Source organism: Dipodomys spectabilis, unplaced genomic scaffold, assembly GCF_019054845.1.
Source record: "Dipodomys spectabilis isolate Male_0828 unplaced genomic scaffold, ASM1905484v1 ptg000160l, whole genome shotgun sequence".
Classification (NCBI taxonomy): domain Eukaryota; kingdom Metazoa; phylum Chordata; class Mammalia; order Rodentia; family Heteromyidae; genus Dipodomys; species Dipodomys spectabilis.
In genome coordinates, this window is record NW_024870837.1 from 126,640 (window position 1) to 147,576 (window position 20,937).

The window sequence follows — 20,937 nt, forward strand, 5'->3', positions numbered from 1 at the left end:
GTTGGACAAATGGGATTGCATGAACATGCAGAGCTTCTGCATGGCAAAGGACATAGCTAGCAAGATCAATAGAAAGCCCACGAATTGGGAGAAGATCTTCACTAGACATACAACGGACAAGGGTCTCATATCTAAAATACACTTAGAACACAAAAAATTAAATCCCCCAACAACAAATCGTCAAACAAACAACTGCCCAATAAATAAGTGGGCTAATGACTTAAAGAGAAACTTCTCTGAACAAGAAAGAAGGATAACCAATAGACTCATGAAGAAATGCTCATCATTCCTAGCCATAAAAGAAATGCAAATCAAAACAACATTGAGATACCATCTCACCCCAGTTAGAACGGCAAAAATCAAAAACTCTAATAACAACAGATGCTGGAGGGGATGTGGAGAGAAGGGAACCTTACTTCATTGTTGGTGGGAGTGTAAACTTGATCAAACACTTTGGAAAGTAGTATGGAGGTTCCTCAAAAGACTCCACATAGAGCTCCCCTATGACCCAACAGTCCCACTTTTGGGCATTTACCCAAATCTTTACAAACAAGACCACACTAAAGCTACCAGCATAATTATGTTTACTGCAGCATTATTTACCATAGCTGAGATCTGGAACCAACCCAGATGCCCCTCAGTACATGAATGGATCAAGAAAATGTGGTATATATACACAATGGAATTCTATGCCTCCATCAGAAAGAATGACATCGCCCCATTTGTTAGGAAATGGAAAGACTTGGAAAAAATTGTATTAAGTGAAGTAAGCCAAGCCCAAAGAAACATAGGTCCCATGATTTCCCTTATTTGCAATATCTAATATATGTATGAGTCAAGCAGAAAAGGTCAGATAAGTTGTTGTTAGGAAAATGAACCTTAATATATGTATTTTAAATGTTTTTTCTTTCATGCATTTGTTTCTAATGCAATTATAAGATTATTTCTTTGTTGCTTTGTATGTCCCTCCCCCACAGTATAATCTCTGCTTTCACTGTATTTGATGTTGGTATAATTTGTGGAAGGGAAGGGGAAAAACAAGTCGTTTAAATAAGGATACAGGTGGACCTGTTGCAACAATGAGAAGTACAAGTTGTCATGTCGAAAACGAACTTTATAACTTGGGGGGGGAGAGGTTTTTTGGGGGGGATAGTAAGGGATGTGAAGGGGAAACAAAGGAGGCTACAATGCTTGATAAGAAATGTACTCACTATCTTGCCCATGTAATTGTGACCCCTCTGTACAGTATTTTCACAATATAAAAATAAAAAAAAAAACAGTCTCACAGGCTTTTCTGCTCGGGCTGGCTTTGAACCGTTATCCTCAGATCTCAGCCTCCTCATTAACTAGGATTACAGGCATGAGCCACCGGCGCCTGGCTTAAGCTAGTTTTTCTATGACAATCAATGCTAAGTTTTTATACCATAAAGTCATCCTAGCCCAACAGTTTCCAACTTGTAAGGTACACCATAAAATTCCCTAAATTTACATCATGACTAGCTTATCACTATTGTGAAAAAATACTGCACTTCTGCTGTGATGCCCTCCCAAATTTGGAAAGAACAGTACACTAAACATTACTGCATCATTTCCCCACCAGTGGTGTTCTTGAGATTAGAACGTTTGCAAATATTATTCTTTTATTTTTATTTTACATTTATTTTATTATATGTTATTTGTTGGGTCTTCATCCATCCCACCAAAAATGGACGTGGTCCGAGGCAACATATGTGCGCCGCTAGCCCATTCCCCAGCCTCCCTTAACACAGGAAACAATCAGACACAGCGGGGAGTCAAGTGAAAGTAACTTGTTTATTAACACACAGCAAGCACATTTCAAAAGCAAAAAGACCGGGTGGCCTGGGGAGGAAAAAGAACCAACCAATCATTGTAAAGGTCACACCGTATCATGCACCTAAGCTTCCATGAGCTGTTTATGCACTAAATGTAAACAAATCAGGCTCTGCCCACTCAACTCTCTCTCAGAACAATCTTTGCTGCCCACGTGTTCCACAGATTCCCCCTTTTTTGTTTTAATGACATGCCCACCTCCCAATTAGTTATCCTTTTCCCTCCTCTGGAAAGGTTATTTTAACAGGATTACATTGTTAAGAATAGCATTGGCCATGCAGGGGGTTCGAGGCAAGTCTGGGGGGCGAGATTCGCCAGACAAGGATAGGGAGGGTCCTTGTGCATGATTCCAGAGCCTGTCCCAGTTACCTCACAGCCCCACCTAGCACAGTAATAAACATCAGCCCCACTACAGGTAGAAATATCTGAAGCAGCTCGATTACTTCTGGGACATATATAAAAGTCCTTATCTCGTAAGGTTGTACTCTTCAAAACATGGGAGCAGCTTGGGTATTGGGAGTTCCACACATGCTGCACGGTGCATCCTAGTGGGTCCCCACATTCAGGCCATTCTACTATCGTCCAGAAAAACAAGGAAATTTAAAACAAACTCTGCAGACATAGCAAAGCAATCCCAGGCACCTGGTGTCTTTTAAGTAAGCCAGTTCCTTGTATGTGCCTTTAAGCGAGCACAGGGGTCAAAATGACCTTTGAGCTTTACTGTCAGCTCCCAACACCCCATCTTTGTTTAAAGAAGTGAACCCACTTGTCTTAGGTTGTGTGGATTTGACTTGTCTGCCTTACCTATCATTGGGAACTTCTTCAGAGAGAAGCTGATTGCTTGTCTTAGGTTGGTCAGACTGACACCCCCTCTTATCTGTCTCTGGCTGCAGTTCCTCTCGGGGCAAATTCATTCACTTGGAGATTGAACTTATGAACTAGCTGACTAAACTCATAAGAGATTTGCACTGCACGGATAATGCAACGAAGGCATAGAAAAACCATCAGCAAAAGCATTACCAGGCCAACCAATATCATTAGCAATCCTTTAACATTTGTCAGGGATGGGATAGCAGTCTTTGCCACTTCAAAGTCCAGACGTGGGGCTTGTTCTAATCCAGCTATTTGCCTGTGGGGTTGAAAAAGATCTAAAGACAAATTATTATGATTAACATTCTGTATTAGTGCCATAGCAGCTGCTGCTGCAGAGGCAGCTAATGAAATAAAGGCCAAAATAATACCAAGTTTTAGACATGTTTACAGGAAGCATATGGATTCAAGTAATGCAGCTATAGAAGCAATTAGTAAAAGAACAATGAAAGCAAGTAACATTAAAATAATTAGCTAAACAAATGCTTTGGCCAACATAGCCACTTTTCTTTCCTTGTTGGTTTGTTTATCCTTGGGCATCCTGTATAGTGAAAATGGGTAAAAACTTAAGGATCCTGGCAGGGATACAAATGGGATGTGTAGGGCTAGATCTCTGGCAGGAGGTAAGTGTGAATGATGCCCACAAGGAACAAACACTGGGAGAATAGGCTTAAGCAGGTCTCCTTTATTCTTCCTGAAGGTGGCGGGGGGGGGGGGGGGAGGGGGGCGGGAGAAGGGGGGGAGTTTTGTAGCCCCAGCTTTCCCAACCTCCTGAGTCATTTCCTTCCCTGCCAATCACTTCGAGGGGAGTTGATGTAAGGCACTTGTGACAGGCACAGCTTGGTGACAGGCACTGATTGGTTCCCCAGGGTCATGTAGGGAGCATGGACAGCTCATGGCTGTCAAGCTAGGCAGACTTGCCTGTGGGTCACATCTCCATGAGCAGGAAGTGCAGGAAGTATGCTTCAACTGCTACTCTAGCTGACTCAACCAGATCTGACCGTCTCTACCCACAAATTCCCCCTTTTCTTTTAAAAGGAACGTCATTATGGTGACCCGTCATTGGAGGCATTTTTGCCAGGAGTGTAAGCATTTAATAATTCCCATGAGAATAAGCCCTAATAGCGCAACGCCTCCCCAGGTGACCAGAGAGGATGGTAAAACCCATTGTTGTAACTTTTTAAGCACATCTTCTAAAAATGAGGCAGCGCAAATAAGCCGTATGGTGGTTTGGTTTAGGCAGGTAACATCATGCAGCAGATGGTGGGTGAAGTTTAAGTACTTAAAGCACCAAGGGCCTTTGATGTAGTTACTAATTTTAGTGACGTTGGGCGCTGGAGTGGAAAGCTGACAGACAGAAGTAGTCATAGCATTACATAGTCCTCCTTGTAATCGAGGAAACGTAATCTCTTTTTGGAGCAAGTCTATTTGTTGCTGGAGCACAAGGAGGCCTCCATTAAGATGATTGGCAACTTGAAAATGTTGTAATTCTATGGATGACAGTTGAGGGATGAGCTGGTTTATCTCTTGCACGGTGGACATGCTTTGGGACAGTGATATAGAGGTGGTGGTAGCTGAATCCACTGTAGTGATGATCGCCAACATGAGTGTAATTGATGAACTAATTGAACCTGAGAAAACTGAGAGTCATTAGAAGCCAGAACAATAAATGCGGGAACACATAACAAACCTACAAACTGATATGAGTCATTGGGTTGCCAGTGATTACTGAGAGTGCAAGTAGCGGAGAAGTTGTCTCCTAGACAAAAAAAGAACAGGGCTCTAACCACTACCATTCCTGACACCTGGTTGCATGCAGAGTGGTTACAGCGACAAGTATTGGCCAATAGGAAAGGGAACAAATCCAGGCACGAATATGATGAACAAACGACTGGCATGGGGAGTACTAGGTCTCCCAATTGTCCCCCTGACGAGTTCTAAAACTCCTTTAGATTTTGAGGTTTGGGATTTTTTTCAGAATGGTTGTATATATCCGGGTAGAGGGACAATGTGAGGTCCCCAAATACTCTGCCTTGCCAGGAACTGGCACAAAGGCTAATCACTAATTCCTCAAGAGGTATGGGAACATTGCCAAAGCTATCAAAGTCCCTGCATGGGCATAACTGCATATGAAAATGTATGTCAGTACCCTGAGTACAATTTTTTCAGGTGGGACAAATGGGTTAGGGTGCCATGTAGTTCCACCATCCTGTCCCATGAGTTACAGACTGTTTTACAGTCTCATCTGAAAAACAAAAAGAGATGGCTCCTTTCCACCCGAAAGTAAGGTTTGTTTTTTGGTGCCATAGGGCAGCTGCCGAGAAAGGAAGGCCAACCGTGCCATTGGAAGAAAGCATTTGAGGGATGATGGTGGTATCTTCCCCTACTATCATCAAGATTTGGGGGCTAGACATTAACGTTCTTTACCTTGTCCTGTAGCAGATTGAGAATTGGCTGTAATAATGGCACACATTAGGAGGAATAGAGTACCATGCCCTGAGTTAGGGTCTGGGGCCATAGCCTGGGCTTGTTCTACCAATTCCTTTAGGTCTCCCCAAGTGATGGCATGGGGTCTAGATCGAGGTTTGCATCTCCTCCTCCTCGGGCTGTTCAAGCATAGTCGACGCATCTCATTGGTAGGTCGTGACAGTTGGTCGGACAACTCCAGCTGCAGGTTTATCACCATGTCTGGAAAGATACAAGCAAATCCTCTCCCTTGTGCCATTAAGGGAGGCCCTGCTGGCCCTCCCATTTTCTTGTGATGGGGTCCCTCCATCTAACCAAAGGGACTGGAGTAGGTGTTTTCATGGGTCCCCAATGCAGGGCCTTGGGGGATGCACCTGTGATGGGTGTGAATGTTAAAACGTTTTTTTACTCTAAGGCAACAATTTAATTGTGTTTGGGGATCTTTATGCCCTAGCCCCTCCAGTTTCCCCTTTTCTTTTAAAAGAAGGGTCTTAATTTCTTTATGACTGTGTTCAACAATGGCTTGGCCTTGTTGGTTATATGGAATACCTGTCTAGTGTGTGATGTTCCAAAGGGTACGAAATTCATGAAAATATTTGGAGGTGTAAGCAGGGCCATTGTCTGTTTTAAGGGTCCAAGGAATGCCCATATTTGTAATGGCATGTAGAAGTGACTTAATGGCGCGGCTTGTTTCACCTGTTAAGGCTAAAGCTGTTAGAAAGCCTGAGAATAAATCTATGCATACATGGACGTATTTTTGTTTGCCGAACTGGGGGATATGGTTTATGTCCATTTGCCATGTGCCATTGGGCTTAAGGCCTCACGGATTTGTTTCCATGGGTTGAAGTGATCCTAAGGGTAAAGGAAGTGCACAGGATGAGCAGGACCGAAGCATGTGCTTGCGTTGTTGGTATGTCAAATCAGGAAATAATTGTTTGATAGTAGTAAATGAAAGCGACATTGCAATGTTCAAGCCTGGTCCATGGACGTATTGGTGAGTAATACAGTTGGTGTGATAGCACGATCAATGGCTTCATTACCAGCAGCTAGGGGTCCAGGGAGGTTAGCATGAAATCTAATGTATTGAATGTACCAGGGTTGGGCATGGTTGTCTAGTACAGTTTGCAGTTTACACATTATTCGTGTTATATCATGACCATCATCTGTTAATAAAGCTCCAGGAAGAACGACAACAGTTTGTACAGCGTATAAACTATCAGAAAAAATATTAAGAGGTTCTCTGGGAAAAGATGCAAGGGCGAGTAAAATGGCCAGTACCTCAGCAGCTTGAATAGACAGGGAATGTTGTTGAATCATGGATTTTTTAGTATTAGCATTGTAAAATCCATTAACAGTTTTGCTAATATCAGTAAAAAGCACAACAGCTTGAGGGATAGGTTGTCCTTGGAATGAGCACAGCATTTATGTCAAAGTGGGAGTTCTTGTGTAACTTTAAAAAGGGGTTCTTGGGCATATGATTATCAATGTTAAACTAGTAATGGATGACTTGTAAGGCTAATTCCTCTTCAACTGTCAGGAAATTAAAGACTGTTTTTCAAATGGGCCAGATAAGACAGTCGGAGAATCAGCCGTATGTTTGATGGCACCGTTCCAGGCCTTTGATGGCTAAGTTGCATAGCACGGTAATGGGTGTGCTATTTTTTGGTAATTGGGAAGTGTCAAGGTCTCCCCATTGTAACACACCACAAGTTTGAGTCAGCACCGACCTTTTTTTGTCAATTATGAGTTAATATAATCAGCGTGATTTCGTCGGTGGTATCTAAAAACAACATGGGTGTTGACCATAATAGATCCGTGACTTGTTGTGAAACTTGTTGAGCATCAGGGGAAAGTATACAAAGGGAAGTTGTGTCAGAGGGTCCCTGAAGCAATTGAAATAAAGTCTGGAGCTCTTGGGTAGGGAGGCGCATAAAATTGCGCACCCAATTGAAATGTCCACATAATTGTTGCAATTCAGTTAAAGTATATTGGGACTTAATGACAATATTAGACCCATTTGGGGTAATTGTTTGATTTAAATGGTATCCAAGATAGGCATAAAGGGCTTTAAGTCGAATTTTTTGGGGGAAATATGGAGGCCTATTTTCCTTGAGTTGTGTTAAACAGGCTTGAATGGTGATAGCCTCTTTATGTGCTATTAAAATGTCATCCACGTAATGGACACAAAAGCAATTTGAAAGCAAAGGTCTAATAGCATGAGCAACATACATCTGACGTATAGTAGGGCTATTTTTCATTCCTTGAGGGATAACTTTCTATTGATATCAATGTTTGGGTAACTGACAGTGAGGTTCCCAAACTGAGAAGGCAAAATATTTTTATCTTTGGGATGTAGGTGGATGGAAAATAGTAGTCCTTGATGTCAATAATGGCAATGTGCCAATCATTGGGTATTGCAGAAAGATGTGGGAGTCAGGGTTGAAGCATTACCATCTTTTTCATATGAATGCTTATGAAATGTAGGTCATGGAGAAGTCTCCATTTTCCTTGAGCTCTTTTTTTGGATAATAAAAATGGGAGAATTGTGGGGACTGATGCTTTGTTCTATATGTCCCTTTTCTGGTTGCTCCTCCACTATAGTGTGAAGATGAGGGACCTTTTCAGGGAAAATAGGCCACTGTTCTACCCAAATGGGTTTGGTGGTATCCCATTGGAGTGGAAATAGCTCTGGCCCTACAACAGTGGCCATTAGAATTGGGGGTACTGTGGGTGACTAATGGCTTGATCGGTTATGATGTCTTCATAAAAAGCCTTATCATTTGTTGTTATCACAATACCCATATTAGTGAGGACATCTCTTCCCGAAATATTGCATGGAAGGCCAGGGGCAACAAGAGGTTTAAAAGCCACAGTGAAGTGATCACAGTCTGTCCATCTTACAGGCCATTGGACATGGAGGGTATCTGTTTTTCCACCGACACCTTGTATGCAGGGGCCAGGAAATAGGTTCCATCCCAACCCTTCGACTTCTTTTTTTATAAGGACTGTACATTTAGCACCCGTATCAATGATGCCTTTAAATCTTGTTCTTTAACCTCAAGTTCCATTCTAGATTTTCCATTTGAGGTGGTGGTTGTTGTTTTTGTCCTCTTGGGGTAGGGGCTGAGGACTACCCCATATTTAGTTTAAAGGCTCAGTCTTAGAGTGGCATTCAGAGGCCCCCAAAAAACCCTTTTTACATTTAGGACATACGGAAGGAGTTTGGTTTATTTTGGGTGAACCCCAGAGTGAAGGGCAATCCTTTCTAAAATGACCAGTTCCAAGAGGAGCTGGTAATTTGTGTGCTCATTTTTGTTGAACAGAATGAACATTTGAATTTCCTTTCTAATCTATTCCATGACCCAGTCATGATTCACAGTGTGTTGTACAGCCTCCATGTGTTACCAGACTTTCTTTGGTGGCTTTTGGTGCTGAGTTCTAATTTTATTCCCTTGTGGTCTGAGAGAATGCAAGGTATAACTTCAATGTTTCTGAATTTCGACAAGTTTGCTTTGTGTCCTAAAATGTGGTCTATTTTAGAAAATATTCCCTGTGCTGCTGAGAAAAATGTGTATTCTGATGCTGCTGGGTGAAATATTCAGTAGATGACTGTTAAATCTAGTTGATCTGAACCTCCTTGAAAAAGAGCACCAAGATAAAACCCAATTCAGTGGACAGAAATAAATAATTGAAATTAAATCAGAATTAAATGATTTAGAATCCAAAAAAAAAATGTAGAAAGAATCAACAAAACAAAGAGTTGGTTCTTCAAAAAAATTAAAATTGACAGACTCTTAGAAAATCTCATGAGAAAAAGAGGAGAACACACCCAAATAAATAAACTCAGAGATGAGAATGGAAACATCACCACAGAAACAACCAAGATTCAGAACATTTTAAGGGAATACTTCTCAAAACTTTATGCTAATAAGTTTGAGAACTTGACAGAAATGGACCTTTTCCTAGCAAATATTGACATGCCAAAACTAAATCAAGATGTCTTAAACCATATTAACAGGCCCATATCAAGCATTTAAATAGAAACAGCAATAAGAGACCTCCCATCTAAGAAAAGTCCAGGCAAATGGTTTTACAGTGGAATTCTACAAGGCCTTCAAAGCAGAGCTCACACCAATACTCCTCCAACTCTTCAATGAAATTGAAAGAGAAAGTTCATTACCGAAAACATTCTATGAAGCCATCATAAGCCTCATCCCAAAAGCAGGCAGGGACTCATCAAAGAAAGAGAACTATAGACCCATTTTTTGATGAACATTGATGCAAAACTTCTCAACAAAATTTTGGCCAATCAACATCAATAATCCATCCAAAAAATCATACACCATGATCAAACAGGATTCATTTCGGTTCAATATACTCAAATCAATTAATATTGTTCATCACAACAACAGGAGCAAGGATAAGAACCACATGGTTATCTCAATAGATGCAGAAAAAGCATTTGACAAGATCCAACACCCCTTTATGATGAAGGCCTTGGAAAAATCAGGAATCAACGGAATATTTCTCAATACAATAAAGGCTGTATATGACAAATCTAGAGCCAGCATTATACTTAATGGTGAAAAACTAAAGCCATTTCCTCTTAAGTCAGGAACAAGACAAGGAGTCCACACTTTCCACTTCTCTTCAATCTCCTATTAGAATGCCTAGCTACAGCAATAAGACAAGATGAAAGCATAAAAATGATCCAAATAGGTAAAGATGATGTAAAACACTCCATCTTTTCAGATGACATGATCTTTTATTTAAAGAATCCCACGGACTCCCCTTCCAAATCCTTCAAGCTGATTCAAAACTTTGGCAAAGTAACAGGGTATAAAATTAACCCCCAAAAATCAATTGCTTTTCTGTATGCCAACAATGAGAAAAGTGTGGCTGAAATTAGGAAAGCATCTGTATTCGTAACAGCCTCCCAAAATAAAATACCTAAGAATTAACTTCACCAAAGAAGTGAAAGACCTCTTTGATGAAAACTTTAAAACCTTGAAAAAGGAAATCAATATAGAACTTGGAAAATGGCAAAAACTCCCATGCTCCTGGATTGGAAAGATCAACATCGTGAAAATGACAATACTTCCCAAGGGTATCTGCAAATTCAATGTGCTACCCATCAAAATTCCAACCTCATTCTTCAAGGAAATAGAAGAAGCAACCCAAAAATTCAAATAGAACAATAAAAGACCGCGAAGAGCAAAAACGCTCCTCAATGGAAAGAACAGTGCTGGAGGAATATCAATACCAAATTCCAAACTCTACTATAAAGCCATAGTAATCAAAAGAGCTTGGTACTGGCACAAGAATAGACCAGAGGACCAATGGACTATAATTGAAAACCCAGAAATGAACCCACAGAGTTATAGCCATCTAATCTTCGATAAGGAAGCTAAAATATAGAATGGAAAAAAGACAGCCTCTTCAGTAAATGATGCTGGCAAAATTGGTTAACTACTTGCAGAAAACCAAAGCTAGATCCTTATATATCACACTGCAACAAAATCAACTCCAAAAGGATCAAAGACCTAGGAGTCAAAGCAGACACTCTGAAAAGATTACTGGATGGAATAGGAGAAACCCTAGATCTCCTTGGCTCAGGCCGAAATTTTCTTAATAGAGACCTGGAAACACAACAAATCGAAGAAAGGTTGGACAAATGGGATTGCATGAATTTGCAGAGCTTCTGCATGGCAAAGGACATAGCTAGCAAGATCAATAGAAAGCCCACGGATTGGGAGAAGATCTTCACTAGAAATACATCGGACAAGGGTCTCATATCTAAACTATATTTGGAACTCAAAAAATTAAATCCCCCAACAACAAATCCTCACAGAAACAACTGCCCAACCAGTTAGAACGGCAAAAATCAAGAACACTAACAACAGATGCTGGAGGGGATGTGGACAGAAAAGAACCTTACTTCATTGTTGGTGGGAATGTAAACTTGTTCAACCACTTTGGAAAGCAGTGTGGAGGTTCCTCAAAAGACTTCACATAGAACTCCCCTATGACCCAGCAATCCCACTTTTGGGCATTTACCCAAATGTTTACAAACAAGACCACACTAAAGCTACCAGCACAACTATGTTTACTGCAGCATTATTTACCATAGCTAAGATATGGAACCAACCCAGATGCCCCTCAGTAGATGAATGGATCAAGAAAATGTGGTATATATACACAATGGAATTCTATGCCTCCATCAGAAAGAATGACATTTCCCCATTTGTTAGGAAATGGAAAGGCTTGGAAAAAATTATATTAAGTGAAGTAAGCCAGGCCCAAAGAAACATAGGTCCCATGGTTTTCCTTATTTGCAAAATCTAGTATATGTATGAGTCAAGCTGAAAAGTTCAGATAATGTGATGTTAGGAAAACGAACCCTTAAATATGTATTTAAATGTTTTTTTTTCTTTCATGCATGTGTTTCTAACGCATTTATAAGATTATTTCTTTTTTGCTTTGTATGTCCCTCCCCCACAGTGTAACCCCCGCTTTCACTATATTTGATGTCAGTATAACGTGTGGAGGAGATGGGGACAAACAAGTCGTTTAAGGATTCAGGTGGACCTGTCGCAACAATGAGAAGTACAAAATGTCATGTCAAAAATGAGCTTTACAATGTCAGTGTGGGAGGGGGAGGGGGGAAGGATTGGGTGGGGGGGAGGGGGGAGGCTGGGAAGGGAGGTGAAGGGTAAACAAAGGAGGAGGCTGCAATGCTTGGTAAGAAATGTATGCATTATCCTGCCCATGTAATTGTAACCCCTGTGTACAGTATGTTCTCAAATAAAATAAAATAAAATTAAAAAAAAAAGAAACAACTGCCCAATAAATAAGTGGTCTAAAGACTTAAACAGAAACTTCTCTGAAGAAGAAAGAAGAATGGCCAATAGACACATGAAGAAATGCTCAATCTCCCTAGCCATAAAAGAAATGCAAATCAAAACATTGAGATACAACCTCACTCCAGTTAGAATGGCTAAATCAAGATCTCTAAGAACAACAGATGCTGTAGGGGATGTGGACAGAAGGGAACCTTACTTCATTGTTGGTGGGAGTGTAAACTTGTTCAACCACTTTGGAAAGTAGTATGGAGGTTCCTCCAAAGACTCCACATAGAGCTCCCCTATTACCCAGCAACCTAACTTTTGCGCATTTACCCAAATCTTTACAAACAAGACCACACTAAAGCTACCAGCACGACTGTGTTTATTTACTATATCTAAGATATGGAACCAACTCAGATTCCCTTCAGTAGATGAATGGATCAAAACATGGTATATTTACACAATGGAATTCTATGCCTCTATCAGAAAGAATGACATTGCCCCATTTGTTAGGAAATGTAAATGCTTGGAAAAAATTATATTAAGTGAAGTAAGCCAGGCCCAAAGAAACATGGTTTCCCTTATTTGTAATATCTAATATGTGTCTGAATCAAGCAGAAAATGTCAGATAAGGTGATGTTAATTAAATGAACCCTAGGATATGTATTCAAATGTTTTTTTTTTTCTTTCAGGTGATTGTTTCTAACACATTTAGAAGATTATTTCTTTATTGCTTTGTATTTCCCTCCCCCACAATATAACCCCTGCTTTCACTGTATTTGATGCCGGTATAATTTGTTAAGGGGAATGGGAAAAACAAATCGTTTAAATAGTGATACAGGTGGACCCATTGCAACAATGAGATGTACAATTCGTTTTGGTGAAAAATGAACTTTACAACTTTGGTGCGGGTGTGGGGAGGTAGTGGGGAGGATTGAGTGGGAGGGGTGGGGGGGAGGATGTAAAGGAATGGGATGGAGATACAAAGGAGGAGGCTACAATGCTTGATAAGAAATGTACTCATTATCTTGTCCATGTAATTGTAACCCCTCTGAACAGTACTTTCATAATAAAAAAATTAAAATGAAAAAAATAAAAATAAAATGACCAGTTATGCCGCATCCCCAACAAGGTCAATTTCCCATTGCACCATTGGGGGTGTGCACACTGGCAGTCATAGAGGTGAAAGCCTGTGCAAGGGTCGTCCTAGCATGAGTTGATGTCCCCAAATTTTTGGTGGCTAGGATGCAATCAGTGATCTCCCCATTTCGTTCAGGGGCAATGGCTTTTCTGCATTCCTGTGTGGTCCCTTCCCATATTAGGGTCTTGGTTTGTGCTTCTCGGGCTCCAGCGTGGGATAACTTCTGGGCTACTGCTTCTAGAACACTGGCCATGAAGTCAATGAAAGGCTCATTGCGGTGTTGGATGAGGGTTTTTAGTTGTTTGTTCCCTTCTTTCAAAGGGACCAAGGAGTCAACCCACAATGCACAGAGGAGTACTTGGGCAAAGTACTGCGGAGATGCCACTGCTTGTGCAATGGGAGACCCATAAGCTCCCTCCCCTTTTAAGCAATCAGGGTCCCCCATGGTTGCATCATATCCTCCAGCAGTGACATTTCATGAGCTTTGTTGTTCACATTCATCATAAAAAGCAGTTTTCCATAAAAGGAAGTCCCCTGAAGATGATGCTGTGCACATTAAGGTCTTCCAATCATTGGGGCAACTCAGATCAATGCTAATGGTTTCGAGCATCTGTTGAGCATATGGGGAGTACAACCCATCTTCGTTAAAAGCGGTCCAATTTTTGTCAAGCATTTTTGGGCCATGGGGGTACCATTGGTTAGGTGGTGCATTGGTTTGGTGGATGTTTACCGGGAACACGAACTGGGGTTCAACCATAGGCTTGGCTGCCATTGCCATGGTAGTTGTGGGGCCCGCAAACAACTGTTGTATTATAGGGGGAACAACGGGTTTTCTTTCTTGGGCAAAGTTGGATATGAAGGCCCAAGGATACAAAGTTCCCTGAGGGGAGTTCCCAGGCTAGCCAAATGGCCAAAAGAAGTGCTTGGGCAGGTTTCCTGGGACCCATAGTGTGGGAGAGGGGTTTTACAAGCATAGCTGGCCGACCCTCTGGGTCACATGATGGTGGCAGTTGTTGGTCATCTGCATTCTTACTGGAAGATGGGAGTGCCTGAGCAGCTTCACCATTTTCTGTATGCTGTTTCTTTTTGCAGTGAGACCTTAAATGCCTGCAGAGTTTCCCCTTCTTCTCTCCCCGATAGACAGGCTTGAATGGCTATTACAATGGGGTAAATTTTAGGGGTAGCTCAGCACCTTCTCAGATTTCTTTTTTATGAGCCGCCTGAAAGAGCAGGTCCAGCTGTCTGGATCCCAAATGGCCCCTGGAGTCAATCCAGGGACACAATTCATTTACTATTTCCCATATTAAACTAGCTTCCTTTTGTGATACTTTTAACTGCCTACTCTGAAGCAGGGCAACAAGCGCTCGTAATTGAGGCTCTCGTGCTGCAGGGGGAAGGTTGCCCATGGAGGCACTTACCTTGCATTAGACCATCCATCTGCCGAAAACACTTGAGCCCCAAGTTGGGCGCCACTTATAGGGCTAGATGTCCTGCAGGGAGTAAGCATGAATGATGCCCACAAGCAACACACACTGGGAGAATAAGCTTAAGCAAGTCTCATTTATTCTTGTGCAAGTGGGGGGGATTTTACACCCCAGCTTCCCCAACCTCCTGAGTCCTTCTGGGACAATCACTTAGCGGGGAGTTGATGTAAGGCACTTGTGACAGGCACTGTTTGGTGAAAGGCACTGATTGGTCCCCCGGGGGGCATGTAGGCAGCTTGGACAGGTCATGGCTGTCAAGCTAGGCAGACGTTCCTGTGGGTCACATCTCTATGAGAAGGAAATGTGCTTCAACTGCTACTCTAGCCGACTCAACCAGATCTGACCAGCTCTACCCAAAGGGGCTGTCTCCCCTATGGAAAAAACACATCCAAATCCCCTGCCCATAGTAACTAGGGGGTCAGGTCGTCTCAATTGATTTGTCAGGGAGGTCCTTCCACCTGACTTTCACTTAGGGCTTAGGGTTTAGTTGTCCCCAGTACTTCTGAAATCTGGATTCAGTTGCCCCTGTTGAAAAATTTAAAATGTTAATGGTAAAAAAGCTATCTGTAACTGCATATGGGGGCTAACTCCTCCTTTTTGTTTTAATAATTATAATTGCTCCTTAAGACATTGGTGATTTCTTTCTATAATTGTTTGGCCTTGGGGATTATAGGGAATTCCTGCTCCTGCATCACCAATATTCATATATATATTGTTGGTCATGGAGCTTGAACTCTGGTCATGGCGCTTTCCCTCAGCTCTTCATCTCAAGGTGAGTGATCTACCACTTGAGCTACAGCGCCACTTGTAGCTTTTTCTGCTTATGTGTTGCTGAGAAATTGAATCCAGAGTCTCATGCATGCAAAGCAAGCACCCTACCACTGAGCCACCTTCCCAGCCCCTTCCTGCACCTGGGGCAGGGTGTAGGGGTCGGTTTGGGCCCCCCTGGATGGTTGGTGGGGGATTGTTGTGAACAGTCCTTCTTAAAGTACCCCTCCTGCCCACATTTAAAACAAGTCCCTCTCCCCAGTGGTCTTGGGGTTCCTTGGCCCTGGGCTGCCAGAGCCTGGGTAATAGCCTCAGTCATTGCAGATGTCTGAGCCTGTAAGGATAAAGGTAGTGATTAGGAATGATGCTGTTGTGTTCCCATATCCTGCAAGGCCACCACCCATCTGCTCAGGGAACTCTCTCTCAATCCCACGTAGGCCATGATGTGGTCTGCAATCATCCCTTCCCAGACTAGTAGCTTTACAAACTGATTTCGGAGGTCCTCTGCCAGCAGCTTGCAATTAATACTCTGTTGGAATAGGGCTATAAACTCAAGTAGAGGCTCACCAGGTTTTTGTCTCACTCCTGCTATGGGGGACTCTGTGGGCCCATCATCCAGTTTGTACCACATGGCAAGTCCTGCCTGCCTCACCTGGTCATGGCACAGGACAGGTATTGTGGCCTGTTGGACCCCAGTGGAGTACCCTTTCCCCATCCCTGTTAAAACTGCATAAGGAATAGGTATTGCGGCTTGAACCTGCCAGTTATTCTCCGCCCACAATCTGCATGGCTCCTTAAAGAAAGCACACCATTTAATAAACTGAGAACTGGTGAAGATGGCTTTGGCCACATCCAGCCAGTCCTTAGGGACACATGGGTGATAAGCAATGTCCTCTAATTGGGTATGGGCCCAAGGAGAGTTCAGGACATTCACCGCCACCACCTTGCAGATCTCTTTAAGATCCTTAGCTTCCCATGGATACCATTCCAAGGGCCTGTTAGCTCCTGGTGAGTGATTGACTGGATATGTTGGGGAAGTGAATCCCGTGGCCCAGGTTCTGGGCTCCCAGGTGGGACTTCCTTTACAGGGCAGGCCACCGAGTAGGTTTCTTCTGCAGCCCTCAGCCCCTCCATGGAAGGTCGGTATGGGTCTGGGTCTTGCAGGTCCTTCTCACAGGTCTACTAAGGCACAACCTCTGGCCCAATCAGGGGAATAGGGTGGAAGCCTAGGAAAGTCAGGGCACCCAAGTCAGAGGGGGTAACCTTCACCCTTGTTTTGACTTCCACTGTGCATGTTTCAGTGCATTCTCAGTCGAATTTGACCCATTCCTTTACCTTCTCACTTCCCAAGTCCCGCTTTACTCCCTCTAGGCTTAATGTTGCCTCCTCCTCCTTCTTCTGTGAAATAGCATTACCCATACTAAGCGTTTTACTTACCCTGAGAGACCACTTAGCCTCAGCCGGTATATTTTCCTTTCTTGCCCGAGTTGGGCTCCTGATGTCGGGTCTTCATCCCATGATAGATGGACGGGGTCTGAGGAAAGTTAAGTGCTCCTCTTGCCCGTCCCCCAGCTTCCCTTAACCCAGGAGACAATCAGACACAGCAGGGAGTCAAGTCAAGCAGGAACTCTTTTATTAACACACAGCAAGCATTTTTTAAAAGCAAAAAAGACCGGGTGGCATGGGGAGGAAAAGGAACCAACTAATCACTGTAACAGTCACACCCTATCATGCACCTAAGCTTCCAGGAGCTATTTACGCACTGAATATAAACAAATCGGACTCTGCCTACTCAACTCCCTCTCAGCACCATCTTTGCTGCCCACTTGCCCCACAATTATTATTATTTTATCTATCATAGATATTCAGGAGATCTGAATATCTGAATATTAAGATCTGAAGATTATGGTTCAAAGCTCACCCAGGAAAGAAGTTTCCTTAGATTCTTATCTCCAGTAAACTGCTCAGGAAAAGCCAGTCAAAAGTGGCATTGAATTTCAAGTGGAAGAGGTGTAGCCTTGAGCCAAAACAGGATCAGGGACAGTGCCCAGACCCAGAGGTCAACCCCTAGGACAAACTAAACAACAAAAACCAAATAAAAACAAACCTCAAATCTAGCATTTTTCTAATTGTATACAGAGGTCCGTAATTAAGGAAATTTCTTCCTGTGTTATGTATAGGTAGAAGAAAAAAAGATGTAACACAATTACTCTCTTCATACCATGTTACACCAATGTCTCAAAAAATTGCTTTTTCTAAATTTATAAATTAATAGCATCCATTTGTTGGCAACTGTGTAGATTATTCACATTATCATGATATACATGAACTGTTGATATTATCTATTAAGTTCTAATTATACCTCAATTGAAAGAATATTCCAGGCAAATAGAATGTCAGAATCATTTGTGCATTTCTAAATTAAACCTTCTACTTGAAGGTATTTTGCAGTATCCTATCAAATATGAAATTACAAACAAAAAATATTTATTTTAAATGTAAATTCTAATTTAGCCAGGTCTACAAAGTCCTACATTAGATGAGCTTTGCCATTTCTCCAGGCTTAAGTTTTTGTAATCCTTCATCATTTCTTTGGAATCCAACAGAATGATGCTTACTTTCTCAAATTTTTAGTTGGGAATCATGAGCCATTTTGCATCTAGGCATTTTCTGAAATTAATAGAGCATTTAAAACACAACTGAGGATGATATATGAGTTGCATTTCAATAGGAAACTTGACTTCTCAAAACATAGTGACAAAATTAGCCCAAACTTCAAACTGTATATTTCTTTCTTGTTGTTTGGCTTGTTTTATTGAGAGAAAATTATACCACCTGTTCCAGGGAAGATATCGTTACGTAATTCCATTCTCTAATCTCCTGTCTTAGTCTGAGTTCTAAATTTCTAGGCTTGTATCACATTGCCCTGCCATAGTGTGATGGTTTATTTAATCTAGAAACAGGCTAGCAATTATGAACTTCTCTGATAATCTTATCCACTAGACTAAGTGCTTAAACTGTTCATGTACAATTTTCAAAGACGTTCTAACATTTGACAGAGGTTATGAACATTTTCAGGTGCACCTGCAGGGGTCTCTGTTTCGTTCCTCCATGGATCTGATCACTTTAATAATAATTAGTTGACTATCTTATTATCTCTGGTACCTACCTATGTAATATTCTCAACCTTTTTTGGGGAAAGTTCACTTGAGGAATTTCTAATATTAAAAATTATCACTTGTACTAATCTTACTCAGGATATATTTTCTGACTTTTCTACACATTCTGAAAGTTGTTTCTTATGTGTGTTTACACATATAAGTGCCTCTGTGTGTATATGCATGCTTGTATGTGTGTATGAAAAAACCTCAAGCTCTTATTCAGCAATCTTGCTCTTAACTAGTATTCAATTACTTGAGCCATTCTTCCAATGCAGCTTTTTGCTGGTTAATTTTAGATAATGTTGCAAAGACTGTTCTGCCTAGGCTTGATGCAACCTGAACTTCCCAGACTTCCTTATATTCTTATGTTTTATCTTTCCAAGAGTATCGACTTTTAAACTTGAAACATTTTTGCGAGTGTAAAGTCATTTTGCAATTATTTTCTCTGCTTGGGAAGATTACTATTGACTTTGTCGTTCCTTTTGAGGAAACTTAACGTCATATTTATAACTGTTCTGTTCATCGTGCAATGAACTCTGATCCTGGGTGCTGTCCCTCAGCTGTTCAGCTCAAGTCCAGTGCTCTTCCACTTGAGTTACAACACCACTTGCGGATTTCTGGTGGTTAATTGAAGATAAGGGTCTCGTGGATTTTCCTGACCAGGCTGGCTTTGAACCACAATCCTCTGGTCTCAATCTTCTGAGTAGCTTGCATTACAGGCATGAGCCACCAGCACCTGGCTCATATTTGCATTTATGTGCACTTAATGACACTATGTAGACAAAGAATGGAAATTTGAATCAAATGATGTGACATTGCAACTTTTCAGAAAAATTGAGGTAGCAATAAATATGCCCTCTTTTTCCATGTTGTTACATTAATGACTCATGAGCTATGGGACTCTTACATTAGCATCGTCTGATGTCTGCATATGTGGATTTAGTATCAGAAATTGTTCATAGATAAATAGAGAAAGACTGAGATTTTTAGAAAGCAAAGGAGATCAGGTATGAAAGATCAGCATAGAAGGATATACAACTTATCACACAGAGATTAAGAAGAGCCTAAGTGATTAGAATAATAAAAGCAATGAGGAATAAACCTAGTTTATAATTAGTTTATAATTCAATAACCAAAAATGGTTCCCTAGAACGGTTTCTGCTATACCTTAGTTACTATAATTTATTCCTTCCATCTGGAGTTATTCCTTCTCTTCTGTCACAAATGTAAACTAGCATCTGCATTTTTGGTGCCATGACTCGCCACAAAGATCTCTAAATCTCACTTAGATTACCTTTCCCTTTCTGATTAACACTGACCACATAAATTCCTAGAATCTTTCAATTTCCAGAATTAAACTTCACCTGATATCCAAGCACATTCCTGGCATTAATTGGCATGACCTATTAACAAAACTTTTTTTTATTCAACACAGCATTCTAATATAAGTAAAGTACATGAATTAAGAACTATTGTTAGGTATCACTTGGAAGCAGCAATAATATATTCCAAGTATGGGTTCTTTATTTTGCATTTACTAGCTAAATGACTCTTTTGCCTGTCCTGGGGCTTGCACTCAGGGACCGTAAACTTTTCTTGAGCTAGACGTCTACCACTTGAGGAAAAGCACCACTTCCAGTGTTTCTTTTTCTGTTTATGTGGTGCTGAGGAATTGAACCCAGGGTTTCATGCAATGAAGCCATAATCCCCGAGCCCTAAATGACTTTTTCATATTAATAATTTTTGCGTGAAAATACAGTACAGATGGGTTACAATTACATGAGCAAGGTAATGAGTACATTTCTTATCAAATATTGTTGCCTCCTCCTTTGTTTCCCCTTACCATCCCTGCCCACCGATCCCCCCATCCCCCCACAAAGTTGTAAAGTTCCCTTTTCGACATAACGTCTTGTTCCAATGGGACTTTCTTAAGATGGTATTACTTTTTCTTTCTGTTAATATGTATTATAATTTAGGTCAGGTGGTAGGAAAGGAAGTGTACGTCCAATAAAGCTGACATCCTATTACATCACTAAGGAAGTAGTGTTAAGATCTTCAGGACTCATAGGTTGTTGCATGTGACATTATTATGTAAAACACTATTAATGATCATCTCAGACATCCATAACATTCTGCTTCCATTTTGAAGGTCAAGAGCCAAATATCTATGCCTTTTATTGATTGGGTGTGTTTCCTAGGAAGGAAGAAGGAGGATGTGGTAGGTGATGATGGAAAAATATGTATATTAGCTCCCTGTCCAATTTTTTTGCAGTTTATTTCTTTTTCTTTTTTTATATTATTTTTTATTGTGAAAATACTGTACAGAGGGGTACAATTACATGGGCAAGATA